Below are 16,709 nucleotides of genomic sequence, written 5' to 3' on the forward strand. Positions count from 1 at the left end.
TTTAATTGATGTTTATAGGACATTCCATTCAAAAACGGCAGATTACACTTTCTTCTCAAGTGCACATGGAACATTCTTCAGGATAGATCACATCTTGGGTCACATATCAAGCCTCAGTAAATTTAAGAAAACTGAAATCATATCAAGCATATGATTTCAGACCACAACGCTATGAGATTAGAAATCAATTACAGGGAAAAAAACCTAAAAAACACAAACACATGGAGGCTAAACAATATGTTACTAAATAACATAGAGATGACTGAAGAAATCAGAGGAAATCAAAAAATACCTAGAGAAAAATGACAATGAAAACATGACAATCCAAAACCTATGGGATGCAGCAAAAGGAGTTCTAAGAGGGAAATTTATAGCAATACAATCCTACCTCAAGAAACAAGAAAAATCTCAAATAAACCATCTAACCTTACACCTAAAGGAACTAGAGAAAGAAAAACAAACAAAACCCAAAGTTAGTAGAAGGAAAGAAATCATAAAGCTCAGAGCAGAAATAAATGAAATAGAAACAAAGAAAACAATACCAAGAATCAATAAAACTAAAAGCTGGTTCGTTGAGAACATAAACAAAATTGATAAACCTCTAGCCAGACCCATCAAGAAAAAGAGGGAGAGGACTCAAATCAATAAAATTAGAAATGAAAAAGGAGAAGTTACAACAGACACCGCAGAAACACAAAGCATCCTAAGAGACTACTACAAGCAACTCTGTGTCAATAAAATGGACAACCTGGAAGAAATGGACGAATTCTAAGAAAGGTAAAACCTTCCAAGACTGAACCAGGAAGAAATAGAAAATATGAACAGACCAATCATAAGTTATGAAATTGAAACTGTGATTAAAAATCGTCCAACAAACAAAAGTCCAGGACCGGATGGTTTCACAACATTTAGGGAAGATCTAACACCCATCCTTCTCAAACTCTTCCAAAAAATTGCAAAGGAAGGAACACTCCCAAACTCATTCTATGAGGCCACCATCACCCTGATACCAAAACCAGACAAAGATACTACAAAAAAGAGAAAATTACAGACCAATATCACTGATGAATATAGATGCAAAAATCCTCAACAAAATACTAGCAAACAGAATCCAACAACACATTAAAAGGATCATACACCATGATCAAGTGGGATTTATGCCAGGGATGCAAGGATTCTTCAATATTTGCAAATCAATCAATGTGATACACCATATTAACAAACTGAAGAATAAAAACCATATGAGCATCTCAATAGATGCAGAAAAAGCTTTTGACAAAATTCAACACCCATTTATGATAAAGACTCTTCAGAAAGTGGGCAGAGAGGGAACCTACCTCAACATATTAAAAGCCATATACAACAAACCCACTGTAAGCATCATTCTCAATGGTGAAAAACTGAAAGCATTTCCTCTAAGATTAGGAACAAGACAAGGATGTCCATTCTCACCACTATTATTCAACATAGCTTTGGAACTCCTAGCTACAGCAATCAGAGAAGAAAAAGAAATGAAAGGAATACAAATTGGAAAAGAAGAAGTAAAACTGTCACTGTTTGCAGATAACATGATACTATACACAGATAATCCTAAAGATGCCACCAGAAAACTACTAGAGAATGTTCAGAAGATGGTGGAAGAGTAAGACATGGAGATCACCTTCCTCCCCACAAATACATCAGAACTACATCTACATGTGGAACAACTCCTACAGAACACCTACTGAACGCGGGCAGAAGACCTCACACCTCCCAAAAGGCAAGAAACTCCCCACGTACCTGGGTAGGGCAAAAGAAAAAAGGAAAAAACAGAGGCAAAAGAATAGGGATGGGACCTGCACTGCTGGGAGGGAGCTGTGAAGGAGGAAAGGTTTCCACACACTAGGAAGCCCCTTTGCGGGCAGAGACTGCGGGTGGCGGAGGGGGAAAGCTTCAGAGCCACGGAGGAGAGCGCAGCCACAGGGGTGCAGAGGGCAAAGCGGAGACATTCCCACACAGAGGATCGGGGCCGACCTGCACTCACCAGCCCGAGAGGCTTGTCTGCTCACCCGCCGGGGCGGGAGGGGGCTGGGAGCTGAGGCTCGGGCTTCCGGAGGTCGGATCGCAGGGAGAGGACTGGGGTTGGCGGCGTGAACACAGCCTGAAGGGGCTAGTACGCCACAGCTAGCCGGGAGGGAGTCCGGGAAAAAGTCTGGAGCTGCCTAAGAGACAAGAGACCATTGTTTCGTGGTGCGTGAGGAGAGGGGGTTAACAGCGCCTCTTAAAGGAGCTCCAGAGACGGGCGCGAGCTGCGGCTATAAGTGCAGACCCCAGAGACGGGCATGAGACGCTAAGGCTGCTGCTGCCACCACCAAGAAGCCTGTGTGCAAGCACAGGTCACTCTCCACACCTCCCTTCCTGGGAGCCTGTGCAGCCCGCCACTGCCAGGGACCCGTGATCCAGGGACAACTTCCCCAGGAGAACGCATGGCGCACCTCAGGCTGCTGCAACGTCATGCTGGCCTCTGCCACCGCAGGCTCGCCCCGCATCCGTACCCCTCCCTCCCCCTGGCCTGAGTGAGCCAGAGCCCCCAAATCAGCTGCTCCTTTAACCCCATCCTGTCTGAGCGAAGAACAGACGCCCTCAGGTGACCTACACGCAGAGGCGGGGCCAAATCCAAAGCTGAACCCCAGGAGCTGTGCGAACAGAGAAAGGGAAATCTCTCCCAGCAGCCTCAGGAGCAGCGGATTAAATCTCCATAATCAACTTGATGTACCTGCATCTGTGGAATACCTGAATAGACAACGAATCATCCCAAATTGAGGAGGTGGACTTTGGGAGCAATGACATATATGTTTTTTTCCCTTTTTCTCTTCTTGTGAGTGTGTATGCCTATGATTCTGTGTGTGATTTTGCCTTTATAGCTTTGCTTTTACCATTTGTCCTAGGGTTCTGTCTTTTTCTTTTTTTTAGTATAGTTTTCAGTGCTTGTTATCATTGGTGGATTTGTTTTTTGGTTTGCTTGTTCTTTTCTTTCATTCTTTCTTTTTTTAAAATTACTTAAAAAAAATTTTTTTAATAATTATTTTCTGTTTTTTATTTAAATAACTTATTTTGTTTTATTTTATTTTATCTTTTTCTTTCTTTCTTTCTCTTTTTCTCCCTTTTATTCTGAGCCATGTGGAGGACAGGCCCTGGTTCTCCAGCCAGGCGTCAGGGCTGTGCCTCTGAGGTGGGAGAGCCAATGTCAGGACACTGGTCCACCAGAGACCTCCCAGCTCCAAGTAATATCAAACGGCAAAAATCTTCCAGAGATCTCCAGCGCAACGCCAAGACTCAGCTCCACTCAACGACCAGCAAGCTACAGTGCTGGACACCCTCTGCCAAACAACAAGCAAGACAGGAACACAGCCCCATCCATTAGCACAGAGGCTGCCTAAAATCATAATAAGGCCACAGACACCCCAAAACACACCACCAGACGTGGACCTGCCCACCAGAAAGACAAGATCCAGCCTCATCCACCAGAACACAGGCACTAGTCCCCTCCACCAGAAAGCCTACACAACCCACTGAACCAACTTTAGCCACTGGGGACAGACACCAAAAACAATGGAAACTACGAACATGCAGCCTGCAAAAAGGAGACCCCAAACACAGTAAGTTAAGCAAAATGAAAAGACAGAGAAACACACAGCAGACGAGGGAGCAAGGCAAAAACCCACCAGACCTAACAAATGAAGAGGAAATAGGTAGTCTACCTGAAAAAGAATTCAGAATAATGATAGTAAAGATGATCCCAAATCTTGGAAATAGAATGGAGAAAAATACAAGAAACGTTTAACAAGGACCTAGAAGAACTAAACAGCAAACAAACAGTGATAAACAACACAATAAATGAAATTTAAAATTCTCTAGAAGGGATCAATAGCAGAATAACTGAGGCAGAAGAACGGATAAGTGACCTGGAAGATAAAATAGTGGAAATAACTACCGTAGAGCAGAATAAAGAAAAAAGAATGAAAAGAATTGAGGACAGTCTCAGAGACCTCTGGGACAATATTAAACTCACCAACATTCGAATTATAGGGGTCCCAGAAGAAGAGAAAAAGAAAGGGACTGAGAAAATATTTTAAGAGATTACAGTTGAAAACTTCCCTGATATGGAAAACGAAATAGTTAACCAAGTCCAGGAAGCACAGAGAGTCCCATATGGGATAAATCCAAGGAGAAACACGCCAAGACACATATTAATCAAACTATCAAAAATTAAATACAAAGAAAAAATATTAAGAGCAGCAAGGGAAAAACAACAAATAACATACAAGGGAATCCCCATAAGGTTAACAGCTGATCTTTCAGCAGAAACTCTGCAAGCCAGAAGGGAGTGGCAGGACGTATTTAAAGTGATGAAAGGGAAAAACGTACAGCCAAGATTACTCTATCCAGCAAAGATCTCATTGAGATTTGACAGAGAAATTAAAACCTTTACAGACAAGCAAAAGCTAAGAGAATTCAGCACAACCAAACCAGCTTTACAACAAATGCTAAAGGAACTTCTCTAGGCAGGAAACACAAGAGAAGGAAAAGTCCTACAATAACAAACCCAAAACAATTAAGAAAATGGTAATAGGAACATACATATCGATAATTACCTTAAATGTAAATGGATTAAATGCTCCAACCAAAAGACATAGACTGGCTGAATGGATACAAAAACAAACCCGTATATATGATGTCTACAAAAGACCCACTTCAAACCTAGGAACACATACAGACTGAAAGTGAGGGGATGGAAAAAGATATTCCATGAAAATGGAAATCAAAAGAAAGCTGGAGTAGCAATTCTCATATCAGACAAAATAGACTTTAAAACAAAGACTATTACAAGAGACAAAGAAGGACACTACATAATGATCAAGGGATCAATCCAGGAAGAAGATAAAACAATTGTAAATATTTATGCAGTCAACATAGGTGCACCTCAATACATAAGGCAAATACTAACAGCCATAAAAGGGGAAACTGACACTAACACAATCATAGTAGGGGACTTTAACACCCCACTTTCACCAATGGACAGATCATCCAAAATGAAAATAAATAAGGAAACACAAGCTTTAAATGATGCATTAAACAAGATGGACTTAATTGATATTATTAGGACATTCCATCCAAAAACAACAGAATACACTTTCTTCTCAAGTGCTCATGGAACATTCTCCAGGATAGATCATATCTTGGGTCACAAATCAAGCCTTGGTAAACTTAAGAAAATTGAAATCATATCAAGTATCTTTTCTCACCACAATGTTATGAGATTAGATATCAATTATAGGAAAAAATCTGTAAAAAAATACAAACACATGGAGGTAAAAAATACACTACTTAATAACCAAGAGATCACTGAAGAAATCAAAGAGGAAATCAAAAAATACCTAGAAACAAATGACAATGAAAACACAACAACCCAAAACCTATGGGATGCAGCAAAAGCAGTTCTAAGAGGGAAGTTTATAACAATACAATCCTACCTTAAGAAACAAGAAACATCTCAAATAAACAACCTAACCTTACACCTAAAGCAATTAGAGAAAGAAGAAAAAAAAAATCCCAAAAGTTAGCAGAAGGAAAGAAATCATAAAGATCAGATCAGAAATAAATGAAAAAGAAATGAAGGAAACACTAGTAAAGATCAATAAAACTAAAAGCAGTTTCTTTGAGAAGATAAACAAAATTGATAAACCATTAGCCAGACTCTTCAAGAAAAAAAGGAGGAGACTCAAATCAATAGAATTAGAAATGAAAAAGGGGAAGTAACAACTGACACTGCGGAAATACAAAGGATCATGAGAGATTACTACAAGCAACTATATGCCAATAAAATGGACAACCTGGAAGAAATGGACAAATTCTTAGAAATGCACAACCTGCCGAGACTGAACCAGGAAGAAATAGAAAATATGAACAGACTAATCACAAGCATTGAAATTGAAACTGTGATTAAAACTGTGATTAAAAATCACTGAAATTGAAACTGTGATTAAAAATCTTCCAACAAACAAAAGCCCAGGACCAGATGGCTTCACAGGCGAATTCTATCAAACGTTTAGAGAAGAGCTAACACCTATCCTTCTCAAACTCTTCCAAAATATAGCAGAGGGAGGAACACTCCCAAACTCATTCTACGAGGCCACCATCACCCTGATACCAAAACCAGACAAAGATGTCACAAAAAAAGAAAACTACAGACCAATATCACTGATGAACATAGATGCAAAAATCCTCAATGAAATACTAACCAACAGAATCCAACAGCACATTAAAAGGAGCATACACCATGATCAAGTGGGGTTTATCCAGGAATGCAAGGATTCTTCAGTATACACAAATCAATCAATGTGATACACCATATTAACAAATTGAAGGAGAAAAACCATATGATCATCTCAATAGATGCAGAGAAAGCTTTCGACAAAATTCAATACCCATTTATGATAACGACCCTCCAGAAAGTAGGCATAGAAGGAACTTACCTTAACATAATAAAGGCCATATATGACAAACCCACAGCCAACATCATCCTCAATGGTGAAAAACTGAAACCATTTCCACTAAGATCAGGAACAAGACAAGGTTGTGCACTCTCACCACTATTATTCAACACAGTTTTGGAAGTTTTAGCCACAGCAATCAGAGAAGAAAAAGAAATAAAAGGAATCCAAATCGGAAAAGAAGAAGTAAAGCTGTCACTGTTTGCAGATGACATGATACTATACATAGAGAATCCTAAAGATGTTACCATAAAACTACTAGAGCTAATCAATGAATTTGGTAAAGTAGCAGGATACAAAGTTTATGCACAGAAATCTCTTGCATTCCTATACACTAATGATGAAAACTCTGAAAGTGAAATTAAGAAAACACTCCCATTTACCATTGCAACAAAAAGAATAAAATACCTAGGAATAAACCTACCTATGGAGACAAAAGACCTGTATGCAGAAAACTGTAAGACACTGATGAAAGAAATTAAAGGTGATACAGACAGATGGAGAGATATACCATGTTCTTGGATTGGAAGAATCAACACTGTGAAAATGACCATACTACTCAAAGCAATCTACAGATTCAATGCAATCCCTATCAAACTACCACTGGCATTTTTCACAGAACCTGAACAAAAAATTTCACAATTTGTATGGAAACACAAAAGACCCTGAATAGCCAAAGCATCTTGAGAAAGAAAAACAGAGCTGGAGGAATCAGGCTCCCAGGCTTCAGTAATCAAGACAGTATGGTACTGGCACAAAAACAGAAATATAGATCAATGAAACAGGATAGAAAGCCCAGAAGAAACCCACACACATATGGTCACCTTATCTTTGACAAAGGAGGCAAGAATATACAATGGAGAAAAGACAGCCTCTTCAATAAGTGGTGCTGGGAAAACTGGACAGCTACATGTAAAAGAATGAAATTAGAACACTCCCTAACACCATACACAAAAATAAACTCAAAATGGATTAAAGACCTAAATGTAAGACCAGACACTATCAAACTCTTAGAGGAAAACATAAGCAGAACACTCTATGACATAAATCACATCAAGATCCTTTTTGACCCACCACCTAGAGAAATGGATATAAAAACAAAAATAAACAAATGGGACCTAATGAAACTTAAAAGCTTTTGCACAGCAAAGGAAACCATAAACAAGACCAAAAGACAACCCTCAGAATGGGAGAAAATATTTGCAAATGAAGCAACTGACAAAGGATTAATCTCCAAAATTTACAAGCAGCTCATGCAGCTCAATCTCAAAAAAACAAACAACCCAATCCAAAAATGGGCAGAAGACCTAAATAGACATTTCTCTAAAGAAGATATACAGATTGCCAACAAACACATGAAAGGATGCTCAACATCATTAATCATTAGAGAAATGCAAATCAAAACTACAATGAGGTATCACCTCACACTGGTTAGAATGGGCATCATTAGAAAATCTACAAACAACAAATGCTGGAGAGGGTGTGGAGAAAAGGGAACCCTCTTGCACTGTTGGTGGGAATGTAAATTGGTGCAGCCACTATGGAGAGCAGTATGGAGGTTCCTTAAAGAAACTAAAAATAGAATTACCATATGACCCAGCAATCCCACTACTGGGCATATACCCTGAGAAAACCATAATTCAAAAAGACACATGCACCCCAATGTTCACTGCAGCACTGTTTACATAACCAGGTCATGGAAGCAACCTAAATGCCCATTGACAGACGAATGGATAAAGAAGATGTGGTACATATATACAATGGAATATTACTCAGCCATAAAAAGGAATGAAATTGGTTCATTTGTTGAGACGTGGATGGACATAGAGATTGTCATACAGAGTGAAGTAAGTCAGAAAAAGAAAAACAAATATTGTATATTAATGCATATATGTGGAATCTAGAAAAATGGTACAGATGAACTGGTTTGCAGGGCAGAAATAGAGACACAGATGTAGAGAACAAACGTATGGACACCAAGGGGAGAAAGTGGGGGGTGGGGGTGATGGTAGGATGAATTGGCAGATTGGGATTGACATGTATACACTGATGTGGATAAAATGGATGACTAATAAGAACCTGCTGTATAAAAAAAATTAATTAAATTAAATTTTTAAAAAAAGAAGGTTTGAATCCCAAGTGAGAGTTGCCACAATGTGCATCTAAATCTGCCTATTCAGATGATGACAGTTGGAGACTAACTTGCCTCTTTTTCTATCCCCTTGAACAGTCAGTGGGAGAATTTACTATCATGTATATTACCAGCTACATCCAGCTGATCAAAGATATGCAGAGAGTTGGCTATTACACCTTCATATCAAAGGTGAGAGATTGGAAGAGAGGCAAAAATTGGTGCCACGTTTTTTTTTTTGGTCCACGGCATCCTTAATAAATTGGCCCTTTTAAAAGAATGTGGTATTGTGTGTTTTCCTCTATTGGTACAACATAGGTGGGTTAAGGAAGTAGGAATAGACTTCATGCAAGGCTAAAGCTTGGGCCTTTTAGGGGATTACACACCAGGAAAACTGACCTGGAAAACCTAATTTCAGTTTTTTCATTCTCCAGAAAAGTGCTGGGGTTGTTAATTGTTGCTTTCCCTGGGACCACAGGCTTGCAGAGGATCTTCTGGATGGCTGGGGATTAGGAGGGCAAGACAGTACACATCACTTCATGAGAATCACAAAGGGAGTCTTGGAGGACTCCACGTCCAAAGGGATCCTCAGCCCATTAGGTGGAACCATCTTCAGTGGGGTATTTTGTGAGACGTAAGGGCCAGGGAGACTTGTCCCTCTGACATTGTGTCTCCCACTCCATGTAGTAGCAGCTGACTCTGTGTTCTCACTCGAGGTGTCTGTTGTTTGTTGGTGTCTTTCAATCAACTGTGCAATCATTTTCTTCCTGGAACTCACCTAGGTGACACCCAGAGCCTCGTTCAGTTATTTAGCAGATATTTATGGATTCCCTTCCATGGACGGGCACTGCATGGCCTTATCTGGACAGTATCACGGACATGCATGCAGTAGTGGCTATAGCGGGAGAGGTTGAGAACACAGGCAGACTTGGGTTGGAATCCCAATTCTGTTACCTACTAGCTGTGACCACTATGACCACTGTGAGTTTTTGCACCTATAGAAAGAAGATAATCCTTCACTGGCTTGTCGAAGGAACTAAATGAAATAATGAACACAAGGGACTGAGCAGCAGTGTCTGGCATATCATAAGAGTTCAATAAAGTGTAGACATTATTTTATTGTTATTGTTATAATTATTTCTAAACACCCCCTCTGAGCTCTTGTCCAATATTTCCAACCACCTAGAGTTCTCTCTCCCTAGATATCCTCTGTAAGTACCTCAAACTCACTATTTCCAAAATGGAACCCATTAGCATTCTCAGGAAATTCATTCCTTTCTTTCTTATCTTAGTATCTCCATCTGCCATTATCTTTATGGACAAATAAATTATCTGGAGGCCACCTTTGACTCCTGTTTCTTCTTTACTCCCAAATTAAATATCTATTCTGTCCTTTTTAACTCATAAATACCTCCCTCTCTCTCCATTCCAACTTGCACTGCCCTGCTTTACACTTTCATTCTCTCTTTCCTGCATTGCCCCTAGGTACAGCTTCTGTAAATATTTCTAAATAATGCCGATTTTAACTACTTTGTCCCGTTGTGTCCACAACCACATTAGTACTTGTTGAACCGTGTTCTAATATTTTAATTCAAGAAATGCAGCCTCCTTACTGGTCTCCAGCCACCAATCTCTACCTTTTCTAAATCATGTGTTTCTCTGCCTCCAGAATGATCATTTAAAAAAACAAATCTGATGATACTGCTCCAAATCATAAATACCTTCAGGAGCTTCCTATTATTTCAAACTCCACTCAAGGTGTGGAAAACCATCCACTACTGATCCCCACATTCACTTTGAGCCCCATTCTCCTACCAAACCTATATCTATGCGTCCTATATACACTCTAGCCACATAGAGCCGGAATTTTCAAGGCAGGGAGCCTTCCCCGTGTCGCCTCGACCTCGGATCCCTTCCCCATCCTGTGCACCCTCCTGTCTTTCCTCCAATTGCCATCAATTCTTTCCTCATTCTACAAAAGTCACTTCCTCTGTGAAGACTTCCAAAACTTTTCTTCCAAGGATATTTAGCCACTTTTGCCTCTGGCCTCATATGGTAAAACACTCTACCACAGGGTCATTACAGAACAAGTCCTTCTGTGTCTGACTCTCCCGTGAGACTTTGAGTGTCTCTCCTACTAGACTGGGAGCTCTGCAGGGGCAGGTCTTTGCTCACTTCTTCATATTGACAACATGTAGTTTATCTTTGGTAAATGTTTGATGGATGAATGAAAAGTTTAATCAAGCTGGAGGCAGGGTGCTCTGGGCTCATTTGGGAGGGAAATGAAGGACACTCATTGGTGTTCTGTAGTTGGGAGGAAAGTAGCATCTCAAACAGTAACAGATTTTACAAATCAAAGCATAGCCTTCTTCTTTCTCCTATGAGAAGCACACTGAGAATTAAATCATCACTAAATGAAGCACAATCATCATTAAATCTTCAAGCAGCCAAAGGCCTGCGGAGTCCAAGCATAACAGAAAGGCCTTAGGGAACACTATGTGCAGGTCTTAGGAACACATACAAGAGGAAGTGAGGGCAGTGCTCTGGGTCATTTGCATAAGGCTTTGGGCAACTACTTGGTCACTTGAGGACAAACGATTGCCTAGGTAGAAAGGTATGAGTGGACATTTTTCCATTAATGGTAAGAATTAAGGGATATATCATTCTGAGCCAAGAAAAGTGCTTTCTCTCCAAGCTAGTTCTATTACATAAGGGGTATATTACTTTGCTAAGGCGGCCATTAACAAAGTATCAGCAGAAATTTATCGCTTCGTAGTTCTAAAGGCTAGGCATCTGAAATCAGTTCATTCTGAGGCTGTAAGGGAGAATCTGGTCCATGCCTCTCTGCTAGCTTCTAGAGTTTGCTGGCCATCTTTGGTGTTCATGGGCTTCTGCTGCCTTACCCTGATTTCTGCCTTCATCTTCACATGGCACTCTCCCTGTGTATATGTCCAAATTCCCCCCTTTCACAAGGGAACCATCATATTGGATTAGAGACCCATCCTACTGTAGTATGACCTCTTCCTAACTTAACTAATTACAATTGCACTGACCTTATTTCCAAATAGGGTCACATTCTAAAGTACTGGGGAGTAGGGCTTCAACATATAAAATTTTGAAGGAACACAATTCAACCTATAACAAGAGGTTAGATGGTGCTCATCCCAGGAAAGGCTGTTCTCCCAGCCTCTTGGGATGGCATACGAGAAACCCACAGGGAAGAGAGCTGTGGTTCTGATGTCTCAGGAAGAGAAGGGCTAGGAGATCCCTAGCAAACACTATCAACTAACCACCCAATCCTTGTGACCTGGGGAAGGGACAGACTATAAAGGAGGGGAGGAAAGGTCTTCGGAACCAGACCCCTTCCTAAGAACTCTTCTGGCAGGTCATGGGAGACAAACACCAAGAAGCTCTCAGGGATAAACACACCACCGGACTTGAGGAAGCCCAGGATTGGGAAGGCATTGTGCCAGCTGGTTTACTGAAGCCCCAAGGTGTTTGACTGAGGTGACAAGGCACTGAGATTAAAGTCCTAATTCCTTACATCCAAATACTGGTTATGCATACAACACAGAATGTTTAGAAAGAAGATAATTTGACAAAAAAGTCTCTCTGCCTTAATTTATGGAAGGAGAAACCAAGACTCAGAGGGGAAATCTGTGCTATAACGTAGAAGAAAGAACACCAGACCAAGAAGCAGAACTCTGTGAAGTCCTTATTTTGACGCTAACTAATCAACCTTAGGCAAACTATGTCAACTCACTGAGCCTCACTGACCTTATCTTAAACTATGATACATCCTTCAGAGAATGGCTCGGTTGATTAAAGGAGATAATGGATGTGTAAGTACCACTAGACTCTGAGAGATGGTTCAATAAATCCCAAAGTACACTGATCAAATCCTATTCCTATTTGAATCTATACTATCCAGCACACAGTAGACGTTCAGCAATGTCTGTTGATAAATGAATTAATTCAATCCAGCCCTTAAAAGGGAAAATCCCCAGAACACAACATCCAGATCTTAACCTGAATTCTAACTTCCTGAGGCCTTGAAAATAAGACTTCCCAGAGGTCCTTATCCAACAAGGCAACCCCAGAATCATAGGGACAATAGATTTCCTAAAGGCAGCATCTCAGTTATCCAAAAGAAACTCTCTTTCTAGGGTTGCTGCTTGTGTTCTGAGCAGGCTATTGGAAAGACCACATCCCCTGGCAATACACAGGGGGGTTCTCTGGACTCAGAGAAATCTCCCCTGGGTAAGGACTACACATCTGATACACTCCTCAAGGGGTGAGCGAGTGAACCCAGAAAACAAATCCATAACAGCCAGCATAAACCACCAGCAGTTATGATTCTGGAGTCTGCTGGCCATAGGAGAGACCTTTGGGCACATCATTGTGGCTGAGTGTTATTACTGTATATTGCGAGTTCTGACCTGGGGCAGAACTTTCTCTGTCTGGTGACTCACTCTTTTTCTTAGTACCAACTACATTGTTTCTTGTAGACTGATCAAAATGCTCACATAAAATCTCTTACTTTAGTACTTAGCCAATGATTAGAGGCTAGGAAAAGAAAAGTTAATTTTGATGCAAACAACAGAAACCGACCAAGTTGTAAGACTTACTGAAAAATCCAAATTGTATATTGCAAGGGGACATTTTTCAGGGAAATTATCCTTTAAAATATAGATGGTGCTCACCACTGTGAATCTGTGGCTTCAGTCTTTAGGGTGATTAGACGACAATGCTTTGCCCTAACGAGTGATGTTTAGGAGATCATTAGATCCTGGAGGGATGTACTTTACAGCATTTAAATAAACCTAAGTTACTGAGCCCTAAAGAGCATAATTGACCATCATTTTATATTTGATCAAAATGGTTTGCAATTATTCCCACTGGGAGATTTATCCATTTGCATCTTGAAGTCAGTTTTGGAATTTTATCCCTTTGATCTTGCCATAATATCATGATTAATTGATTGATTCAAGGATTCAGGAGTCAATAAACCCAGTATTTGTTATTATTTATTATTTAACTGCCCCCAGTGTGCTGGCTGGCATTCAGAAGCTAAAGAAAATACAGTCCAGCTCTCACAGCTTCTTAAAGAATTGATTACGCAGAAGAAAGAAAAAAAGAAAAGAAAACTGCTTTTTTGTTCAATCGTGTGAATATTAATAAGAGAGAGATAACAAAGAAAATGCATGCTATACTTATATTGGCCATGATTTTAAAATGTTCTGAATATCTGGATTGTTGCTTACTTTTAAATTAATTTTTTGAGACATATATATACATATATATATCCATATTTGTATCTGTACCTGAAAATAAAGCTCCCAGTTTAGTTATTCCTTACATTGTAGAAATGATTCTACTCGGGCATTATTCAAGAAAGACATGGACTTGGAAAAAATAAGCAATAAAACTGTCTTCAGTTCATAAACGTAAAAAACATGTAAGTTTAGAGATATTAATTGTATCCTGATGACCTGTGTGCTTTTCTTAGATTAGGACTAAGCCTGAATAAACACTCCTTCACAGGATGGATTTAGCAGTGGCAAAGAATGAGTCACTGATCCCAAGAAACTCTAATTTCAGATGCCTAGATTTGCTGTCAAAGCCCTGGGCAAGCAAGAATATAACCAAATTGGCCAAATGGGAGGTAGCACAGTGATTAAATATGTTGCCAAATTTGTGCTGTAATTCTCAAATCATGCTTTTTAAGATAATCATTCAAACATGCACCCTAAAAGAAGAGGGGATTTGCTTTGTACATAATGACATGCATGGGTATTATAGCCTCATCCAATGATTAGCACAATGGCAGGATGATTTGGTGACTATTTTACATTTTACAAGGGATTAAATAAAGATATACAGAGCTCAGTGAATTTTTCCCAAGGATGCTAAAATAAAGTTAGTATTAACACTAAGATATTGCAATCCTAATTCATAATTTCCAGAGAATTATCTCTTCCTAGGCCACATTTCTACCCATAAACTGTCAAATTATATAGAGATCTCATTACACAAATATGCTACTCTCACTTGAAGCTCCAGGAGAGAGGTTTGCAGCATCTAAAAATGGAATTCATCACCAAAAGCCCAATAAAAACGCAAAGGTGTAAGGATGCTACTGAGCTAAGATTGACGGTATGTCCTAAATGCACCAGCTGTGTAAAATACGAAACCATTGGCCATGCTGACGTCCCGAAGGAACTCGATGAGAAGCACATGCAATGCCACATGTCCTATATGACAGGCAAGACAACAGTGGTTGACCAGATGTTCTTTTCCTTCTCATTTGCATGGTTAAAACATATGGTAACTGGGAAGAATGAAGTCATCTCTTAAGCAGTGATATGAATGACTTGAAATAAAATTGTTTTAAATCATAGGCTGCACACCTGTCATGGATTAATATTGCTGAACCTCTGAAAATAAACATGTTAACTATAACCTAAACATCTTATGTCATATGGCGTTTTTTATGCCTTACCGCACATTTACAATCCTTTAAATAAAGCGTAGCTCTTCGGAGGGTTTGAGATTGCATAGTTTTATCTGGAGAAAGGTTTGGTTTCCTTACACATGTTAAACTTGGGAGTATTTCAACACTTGCAATAGCAATATTTGGATGTCAGAAGATCTAGATTTCAGCACCCAGAGATAATTTGGTATATAAAACATCTGGTGTGTTTGTGAGAGAGTATCAGATTTAAATCAGTGGTTTCCATATTCCTTTTAGTTAAGTATGCCTTTTGGTAGAAAGTGCAGTTTCTGGTTTATGTTCTTGTCTTTTCAATGGCTAAAGTAAAACTAACACATATTTTTAAAGGTTGCCTTAAGTAAAATAATAGCAAAGAAGAAAGTCAGTTTGCTTGCCATCTTGGGGACATGGGCAGCCAGACAACACAGCTCCAACTTATTACAGCTGATTCTCATACTCAGGATGTTAAAATCTTGGTAGTGACTTATGGAGCACAAATGAAACCAAAGCCCTGAAATTCAGTCATGCTGAGAATTCCCAAGGAGTATGTAGAGTTGGGACTCTGTCTTCTTAAATTTGGAGGTGACAGGAAAAAGCCATCTACTCGTTCCTCTTGTAACATAATTGATTTCCAGACAAGGAAAACTTTACCCCACCTATGGTTTCTATGCTTATATTTTGGCAGATCTCCTAAAATTCTGGTAATGTCAACACTCCCTGTTTACCTTGATGCTATCCTACAAACATGATATGTTAAAAGAGTCTACTTGCTGTAAAACATATTATTATTGATTTTTATGAAGCATTCTTTGGTGTAAGTCATCACACAGCAGTATTTTGAAGCCAGTATATGAATCACACCAAAGAAGGAGAATAAGGTTTGAAGTTTTAGTCTCATGTAAAAATGGAGCTTCTGAGTTGAAAACATCCCTCTGGACCAATGAGGATAAGATTTTAGAAGGGTGGACAAGAGATATGTTCAGCAAAATCTAGGGAAAACATTCAACAGCTACTGTAACACAAACCAGGAAGGGGTAAGGCTTAACTGTACCAGACGTATCACAATTGAACACCGTTAGGCCAATATCTGTGGTATCAGTGTCAAATATTGAGTATGTAATCTCTATTATTTTCAAGTTGGTGCTTATGAATACTGACAACACAGGCAGAATCCTTTGGCCAAATCAATCCTGGAAAGGGACAGCTAAATAGACCTAGAAGAATGACTAACCCTTCCACTTCACGTGTTTATTGGCATTATTTCTTCAGGTCTAGGCATGGCTATGTCTATGGACCAGAGGGCAACACCAATACCACAACCTTGCCAGGTGGCTTCTGGCAAATTGTGGCTCTGGTATGACTTTGACCCAATGCTCACCATCACTGTCTCAATGCTTTGCTCTCCACTTTCAGCGTCTCCCCAAAACAATGCTCAGTGCTTTCCCTACCCCCATCCCTGCCACCACAGCACCGACACGCTATTCTCCCGGTGGAATAGCTAGCGCGGCCAACCCATGAACCACACCGTGTCATGCTGGAGATTTCTTGTAGC

At 39.8% G+C, this 16,709-nt stretch overlaps 1 protein-coding gene across 12 annotated transcripts in view; it reads right to left on the bottom strand.

Moving 5' to 3' along the window:
* SPACA1 (sperm acrosome associated 1) overlaps positions 1 to 16,709 on the bottom strand; it is a 203,611-nt gene that overhangs the window by 158,530 nt on the left and 28,372 nt on the right. The window lies entirely within an intron of this gene.

This window comes from Balaenoptera borealis (genome assembly GCF_965194805.1).
Source record: "Balaenoptera borealis genome assembly, chromosome: 9".
NCBI lineage: Eukaryota > Metazoa > Chordata > Mammalia > Artiodactyla > Balaenopteridae > Balaenoptera > Balaenoptera borealis.